Source organism: Cupressus sempervirens, chromosome 10, assembly GCF_028749045.1.
Source record: "Cupressus sempervirens isolate cs-2001-9-10 chromosome 10, ASM2874904v1, whole genome shotgun sequence".
In the NCBI taxonomy this organism is placed as follows: domain Eukaryota; kingdom Viridiplantae; phylum Streptophyta; class Pinopsida; order Cupressales; family Cupressaceae; genus Cupressus; species Cupressus sempervirens.
Window position 1 is genome coordinate 533,682,628 of NC_143127.1, and position 9,166 is coordinate 533,691,793.

Below are 9,166 nucleotides of genomic sequence, written 5' to 3' on the forward strand. Positions count from 1 at the left end.
ATCATCATCAAGAAGGGGAAAGAGGAAGAAGACATATTTGTCTACATCATTGGATGTGATATGTGAAACTATGAAGGAACTGAAAGATGGCCTCAATAAGCCTCAGATTGTAAAAGTGGATAAATCTGAAGATGATAATATTTTGACTGCTACATATACTGCTCTCAAAGTTGTCCCTGAACTGAGTCGAGCAATTTTTGCGAAAGCACATGATACCTTCATGCTTCAATGTGAAAGAGCTAAAGGGTTCTTGATGATGGATGAGGCGAAGAGAGTGGAGTGGATTGCAATGACATTTGGTACCATTTAGCTATTTCAGCTACTGACTAGATTGCAATGACTTATGTTGCATTATTACTCTATTTAATGGTTTTGCATTAATCTCTAATAGCACTAAACTGAAACTATATTGATCTCACATCACTATATTGAAACTCATTATTGAGCACATTTTGACTATTTAATGGGTGTATGCACCGAGTTGTGGTTCCAAAAAGATGACAAGGTTTTTTTTTTCTAATTTTCAATAGTGCCTACGCGCTATAGCGAGTACGCACTATAGCGCATGCGCACTATTCTGATATGAAAAAAGTTATATGATGGGCCACAGACCCGCGGCCCATCATTTTCATTTTTCTTTTTGGCTCTCCAACAATGCGTACGTGGGTTGCGCACACGCACTATAGCATGTACGCGCTATTTTGATATGAAAAAAGTTATATGATGGGTCACAGACCCGCAGCCCATCATTTTCATTTTGCTTTTTGGCTCTCCAACAACGCGTATGCGGGTTTGATAGCAAAAATTCACCACCATTTGCCAAAATGCCTCCTCACCAATGAAATCCAAGACAACGAGCACACTGACGACGATGAGTTAAGTGATATAAACTTAACTTTGCATTGTTTAATATGTTTTCCATATTGTTTTATTGGTTTTTGATATTCTTTTGTAGGGTTTTTATAAATTTCATTTAGATTTGTTTATTTAGTTGGATTTCAATTGATTTTTTATCAAAAAATGTCCATAATCAACCGAAAAATCCACAAAACCCTCAAGAACCTCAAAATCAAAACTCTCCTCAAGAAGAACAACAAATTCCACAACCCAAACCAATTGCAAGACCTCCGCTAGGCACACAAGAAAATATAAGAAATGAAATACAGAGAGGCAAAACTGAATTAGAAAGACTCATTGCTTGGTTGAAAGAATTCGGACAAACCAATCCAATGAGGGCTCAATTGGCATCATCCCTCGAATCCATTAACACTCAGATAGCCTCAGTTAGTGGTTAGTTAGATATTTGGTAGGCTAAGAGGGATGAACAAAAAAGATTTTATGCAAATAAATTGTCATATGAAGATGTTAAAAAAAAAGAAATATCAAAAGGTAGTATATGTGCATTATTTAGAAAACCCGGTGAGCCAAATACTGTTAGAGAGGGTACTAAACAGTTCCCCATCCATTGGTGTATACACGATGCTATTAGAAATAATTTTTGGGATAGATGGTGGATGGTTTTTGATGCCCCTCATAACAATCACGAGGTCCCCATGTATTTTTTGAAGAAATTATATTGTGAGTTTGTCCTTGGGGAGATCCCCAATTATTTTGATATGTTAGACTCCCAGGGTAGAGGTGGGGGGGTCATCATTTGAGAGGCCAAGAGCACGTCATGACCCTAATGTAGTTAGGGTACCTGTGCTCCATCCACAACACGAGCATGTGATTATTCCTTCAGTTGTGAAGGAACATGTAGAGGCCAGTACTCTAGGGACCATTAATGCTTTGACACAGACCCTCATCCATTCCATGAGCCCATTAGTTGAGGGGGAGCCTTCTATGTGTCATGGTCACATGTGCACTTCATGCGGATCCCTATGCACATTTGGCACTCATGTCAGAGATGCTGCGGATGATGGGCTTGTCACCGATGAGTTCTTGAATGAGACATTTGGCATTGACACACAGGTAAATTACTAATTTGATCACATTTCATATGTATAGTGAATGATTAATTAATTAGCATTTATTGACATTGTTCAAAATTTAGGGTCAAAGTGTTGCTGGGCCTAGTAGCGATCCTCTAGGCCCATTTTTTGTCCCTTCGACGAGTCCTGAGGTATGTATCAATTTAATCATTTTAATTAATACATATATTTATTACGTAATCATATTAAGGATTGAAAAAAAAATTATGCATGTGCATCAGTTCTCCATAGGACCCTCAACCTTTACCACAGACACAGAGCAGAGACATCATATGAGCTTCACACAAGTACAGTTGTTTCATGTTAATTTAATTCATTTGATTATATTTATTCCATGTTTCATGTTAGATATAATGTGTATTGCATGAGATGTAGCTCATGATGTCAGACACACCTCCTCATCTACAATAGTCTGTTGATAGTGGAGTGGCTGCAGCTGTGGCTAGCTCACAGCCACTGACGGAGGTATGAAAGAATTTTATTCATTTTAGTTGTTGTTTATAATAGTTAATCTCAAAATTTCTAATGTTATTTATAAGTGATTATATTTATTGAATTTTTGTAGGGTCTTGTCACGCCAGATCGTCCACGAGCATTTGAGGTGGACTTACAGAGTGACTATTTGTTGGCAGTAAGAAAATAATTGATTTTGTGTGTACATATATTTGATTTCAACGTATAATAAATATTGATTCATATCTACTTTCTTTGTATCAGTTGGACTTGGAGAAGAGCCTCAACAAGAGGTCAAGTGAGCGTGTCAGGAGGGCCTCGTCATCTCCACTGTCTCCCTCCACACGACGGCAGAGGATGTCGAGAGACTTGTTTCCTTCCCCTCGTGGGAAGGAAAAGATGTAGTTGAGATATTCGATACATACATACATACATACATACATACATACATACATACATACATACATACATACATACATACATACATACATATATATATATATATATATATATATATATATATATATATATAGACTTGTTTCCTTCCCCATGTATATATATAGGCATCAGAGAGACATATTTGACATACATTTGATGTACATATGACATTCTATATTTGATGTATGACATTATTGGTTAATATATGATATGTTTGTTCATATACGACATTATTGGTTATCATAATATATTATGTGTTTGTTAATGTATATTACATTATTGGTTATCATTTTATATTATATATTTGTTCATGCATGATGTTAAATTAGATATGTTTGTGTATGACATTAAATTAGATATGTGCATGTATGAAATTAAATTCAATTGCTAGAGAGTTGCCATTATTTCTACGAACTAGTAGATGTTATTTTTTGCTTTATTAGTATTTCTCAAAAACTGCAAAGAAGTTGTTTCTGGTGAATAGTTGTAAACAATTGTGATCATCGACTTCATGTACTCATGGCTTTGGCTACGAACACTTTTAACTTTGGCTATAAGAATCCATGGCTTTGGCTATGTGCACTAGTTAGCCAAATCTCCATAAAATAGTTGAAAACAACCATGTACAAACTCCGTAGAATGTGATCGATGATCACTGATGTAAAAATGGTACTCCCTCAAAATCTTCCTGTCATCCTCTGTACTTGTAGGTGAATGCATGAATGTTATGTGAACAAATATAGAAACCTGTTGAGATGTATAATACTTTGCTTGCACCTCATTTTGTGGTTGTAGTGTGTAGTTGTCTGCAAAATCTACAACCAAAACAATGGTATCCAATGGAAACGTATCCTTGCACAACTTGAATTGCAAATCCAACCATCGAGCTCTATGGGTATACCTTGCATACTCGTACATAATCTTTTCACGAAAAATATTCATGAACTCATACACTGGAATCTTTTCAATAACTAGATCACATCTTTTACCATGTTTCCCATCTCTTAGAGAATATGTCACTATCTTGAATTTTTCATAATCTACTATTTCATTTCCAATTGCATGTGTACTATCCATATGTTGACAAGTTGATAAAAGTTGCAAAGAACCACAAAATAAGCACGTACCATCCAAGCATGATGTCTTGTAAAATTGTTGGCCGTCCCCTATTTCACATAAAATGTTGGATATGAATTCCCTTGAAGATCTTGGTGGCTCTTTTATGTCACAATCCTGCAAAACAAACTGAGAATGCAAAACTACGCATATGTGCCTAAAAACATCAAAATGGTTAGAAAATTCAATATGTATCCTACAACAACAAGTTGTGCGTGTGTGATTTATTTTCACATAAAAAGGTTTACCCATCTCAAAAAATCTTTGACTTATTCAAATTTGAGGATACATACCAATAAATTTTGCAAAAAATTGTGTCTGAGTTGAGTCCAAAAAATGTTTCGCATGTGGCTCGCGATTTCGGCTACCAATCCTCCTTCTTACAACATCTCTTTGATTAGGAGAAACACGTGTGTTATTTTTCCAAAAATCTTCAATCAATGATTTCAAGGCTTCACTAATTTCTTTATCCTTTCGCAGTAGTCTATTGCTAAATGTCCATAACTCATTTTTTGTTGGATCTTCTAATCTCTCACGCCTTAGCATGACTCTCCTTAATGTACCTCTACCAATTTTTAACGTTTTGCTTGTCTTTCTCATGAGTCTAGCTTTCTTCATTTGGCTACTTACTATTGTCAATGTGAGTACTCGTCTTGTGATATTACTATCTTTGGTGCGTGATTTAGAACCCACTTTGTCATAAGCACTCATTAGATTCTTTACAATATTTCTTTCATTTGAATCATCCATCGTTCTTAGCCCAAGAATCTTCATGATAGGCCTAAATTTAAAATTCCTCATCATTTCAACAAATAATTGGCATTGACCTATAATATTTAATTCTTCAAAAAATAATCTCCACATATGATTAACTTTTCTTTGACAAGTACGCTTGCTAATCTTGTCAGGCATTAATTTCAAAATGTTAGTATCAATATCAATCAAATATTTTGGTTTTCTAAAATGAATTCTAGAAGGTGTTCTAATCTCTTCAATTCTCTCAACATTTTGAACATCAATATAAGGTTGAGTGTATTGCGTACCTTGAACTGAAGATGATGTGCCTTGGAAATAAGATGTAAAAGATGGAATATCACCTACTTGATGTGTTGATGTTGTGCTTTAAACATGACATGATGGAGTGTGTTTATCGTCGGATCTATAAATCAGTGTCTCTTCAACATGAGAGGATGATATGACTTCAACATTGGAAGATGGTGTAGTGGATGATATGACTCCAACATTCAAAGATGGTGTAGCGGACGATATGACTCCAACATTGGAGGATGGTGTAGCTTCACAATTCAATTGTCTTCTTGAGCGTAACAATCTCATTCGTTCTCTTTGTCTTTCTAATTCTTCCTCCTTGTTTCTTTGTACTGGTGGTTCTTGATCCTCTTCGAAAGTTAATTCTTCATCATTGCTTTGCAATTTTTTTTGTTCACATAGTAATTTCATTTTATCTCTTTTAATTGTCAAATCTCTCTCCCTATCTACATTTGTTTGAATCTTTGGTTTCTTCCTTGGCATGATGATGATTGCTACATGTCAAATTATTCAAACATCCGAATTACTTAAAATGTGTAAATTACAAATTATTCAATTACATATAAAAATTACAATTATTTGAATGAATACACAATATATATCAAATGACTTGTCAAATTTCTAACCATTTCGAAATAACATTTCATTCAAAGATACAATTTTTAATGAATTCACTATATATTATATAACATATCAAATTATAATCAAATTTGTATCTATATATCGAAAAAAAATATTTAAAATGGATTGCACTAACCTTTTCTATTAAAAGAATATTCAAAAATTCTTCAAATCATGTATCCAATGATTGAATTTGGTGTTTGCTAGCTTCTAAAAGTGTTGAAATAGTGTTTGCTAGATGTTAAAACCTGTGTTTTCTGTCAGAATAACAGAGAGCATAATAGAACAAAAGTTAAAAATGGATGAAATGGGCCCCAAGGTTGGTTTTTGACCATTTTTTGGTGATTTGAGATAGTGCGTATGCACTATAGCGTGTATGCACTACAAAGCGCATATGCACTATAAAGTGCGTACGCACTATAGTGCGTATGCACTATCTCAAAACACATCACTCCCCATCCTCCCTACTCTCTCTCCCACCCCCTCCCTCTCTCTCTTCCTACTCTCTCCCATCCTTTACTCTCTCTCACCCTCCCTCTCCCACCACCTACTCTCTCTACCTCTCTCACCCCCTCTCCTCTCCTATCCCCGAATCTTTAGATCTCTCACACACACTCTTATCCCCCCTATCTCTCTCCCTCTCCCTCTCCTACTACCTAATTTCTCTCCCCCATCCCCTACTCTCTCTCTTCTCTCCCATCCCCTACTTTGTCTCTCTTACACACATTCCCATTCCCCCTCTCTCTCCCTCTCTTGTCGCCTACTTTCTCTCCCCCATCGTCGTACTCTCTCTACCACCCCCTACTCTCTCTCACCCTCACACTACTACTACCTACTATCTCTCTCTTTCAAGTTCTCTCTCTCCCTCTCTACTCTCTCTCCCCCTTCTTGTACAAGCTCTCTCTGCCTCTCCCACTCTCTCTCCCATCGCCTACTTTCTCTCCCCCATCCCCTGCTCTCTCTCTCGTCTCCCATCCCCTACTCTCTCACACTCTCACACTCTCCCCCATCCCCTACTCTCTCTCTTCTCTCCCATCCCCTGCTCTCTCACACTCTCACTCTCTCCCATACCCTACTCTCTCACACTCTCACTCTCTCCCATCCCCTACTCTATCTCTCTTACACATACACCCCATCCCCCCCTCTCTCTTTCCCTCTCCCATCGCCTACTTTCTCTCCCCCATCGTCGTACTCTCTCTCTGCCACCCCCTAGTCTCACACTCTCACACTCTATCCCATCCCCTGCTCTATTGCTCTTACACACACACTCCCATCCCCCCTCTCTCTTTTCCTCTCCCACCGCCTACTTTCTCTCCCCTGTCATCGTACTCTCTCTCTGTGCCACCCCCTACTTTATCAAAACAAATCACTCCCCATCCTCCCTACTCTCTATCCTCCCTACTCTCTCTAAAATCCCCTCCCTCTCTCTTCCTACTCTCTCCCATCCTTTACTCTCTCTCACTCTCCCTCTTCCACCACCTGCTCTCTCTACCTCTCTCACCCCCTCTCCTCTCCCATCCCCGACTCTTTAGATCTCTCACACACACTCTTATCCCCCCTATCTCTCTCCCTCTCCTACAACCTAATTTCTCTCCCCCATCCCCTACTCTCTCTCTTCTCTTCCATCCCCTAATTTGTCACTCTTACACACATTCCCATTCCCCCTCTCTCTCCCTCTCCCACTGCCTACTTTCTCTCCCCCATCGTCGTACTCTCTCTACCACCCCCTACTCTCTCTCACACTCACACTACTACTACCTACTATCTCTCTCTCTCCCTCTCTACTCTCTCTCTCTCTCTCTCTCTCCCATCTTGTACAAGCTCTCTCTACCTCTCCCACTCTCTCTCCCATTGCCTACTTTCTCTCCCCCATCCCTTGCTCTCTCTCTCTCTCTCTTGTCTCCCATCCCCTAATCTCTCACACTCTCACACTCTCCCCCATCCCCTACTCTCTCTCTTGTCTCCCATCCCCTACTCTCTCACACTCTCACTCTCTCCCATCCCCTACTCTATTTCTCTTACACATACACCCCCATCCCCCCTCTCTCTTTCCCTCTCCCACTGCTTACTTGCTCTCCCCCATCATCGTACTCTCTCTCTCATCCACCTCCTACTCTCACACTCTCACACTCTCTCCCATCCCCTGCTCTATCTCTCTTACACACACACACACACTCCCATCCCCCCTCTCTCTTTTCCTCTCCCATCACCTACTTTCTCTCCCCCATCATCGTACTCTCTCTCTTCCACCCCCTACTTTCACACTTTCACACTCTCTCCCATCCCCTACTCTCTCACTTTCATAGATACACACACTCTTATCCCCCCACTCTTCTTCTTCTCTCCCATCTCCTACTCTCTACATCTGTCACACACACTCCCATCCCCCCTATTTCTCTCCCTCTCCCTCTCCCTCTCCCACTCCCTCTCCTACTCCCTACTGTCTATCTCTCTCAAGTTCTCTTTCTTCCTCTCTACTCTCTCTCTCTCTCTCTCCCATCCCTTACTCTCACTCCCTCTCCCATCCCCTACTACTTTCTCTCAAAATCTCACACTCTCTCCCATCCTTTACTCTATCTCTCTTATAAATAAATACACATTCACATTCCCCCCCCCCTCTCTCTCTCACAGTCCTTGTCCCACTGTCTACTCTCTCCCATCCCCTACTCTATCTCTCTTAAATGATTCCATTCCACCTCTCTCTCCCTCCCACTCCCTCTCCCTCCGCCTACTATCTCTCTCTCTCTCTCACTCTCTCCCTCTCTCTCCCATCCCTCTACCATTGCCTACTCTCTCTATCTCTCTCTCCCCTCTCTCATTCTTGACTCTCTCTCTTTGACACACACACACACCCATCCCCCCTCTCTCCTCTTCCATCCCCTACTTTTCTCTCTCACTTTCTCTCCCTCTCCCACTCCCTCTCCCACTGCCTACTCTCTCTCTCACTCTCACTCTTACTCTCTCCCTCTCCACTCTCTCTCTCTCTCTCTGCTACCCTCTAGTCTCTCTTAAATTTTCACACTCTCTCCTATCCCCTCCTCTCTCTCTCTCTCTCTCTCTCTCTCTATCTCTCTCTCTCTCTCTCTCTCTCTCTCTCTCTCTTTCTCTCTTACACACATTTCTATTCCCCCCTGTCTCCCCCTCTCCCACTCCCTCTCCCATCGCCTACTCTCTCTTCCATCCCCTACTCTCTCTTGAGCTACTTTGTCTTCCCCCTCTCCCATTCCATACTCTCTCTCTTTCACACACATGCACTCCCATCCTCCTCTCTCTCAAGTTCTTCCTCTCCCACTCTGTCTCCCATCACCTACTCTCTCTCTCCTCCATCCCCTACTCTTAATCTCTCTCTCCCAACCTGTACTCTCTCTCACACTTCCTCTCTCTCCCATCCCCTACTTTAAACCTCTTTCCCCCATCCCACACTCTCTCTTTTCCACCCGTACTCTCTCTCACACTTCCTCTCTTTTCCATCCCTACTCTCTCTCACATCCTATACTCTC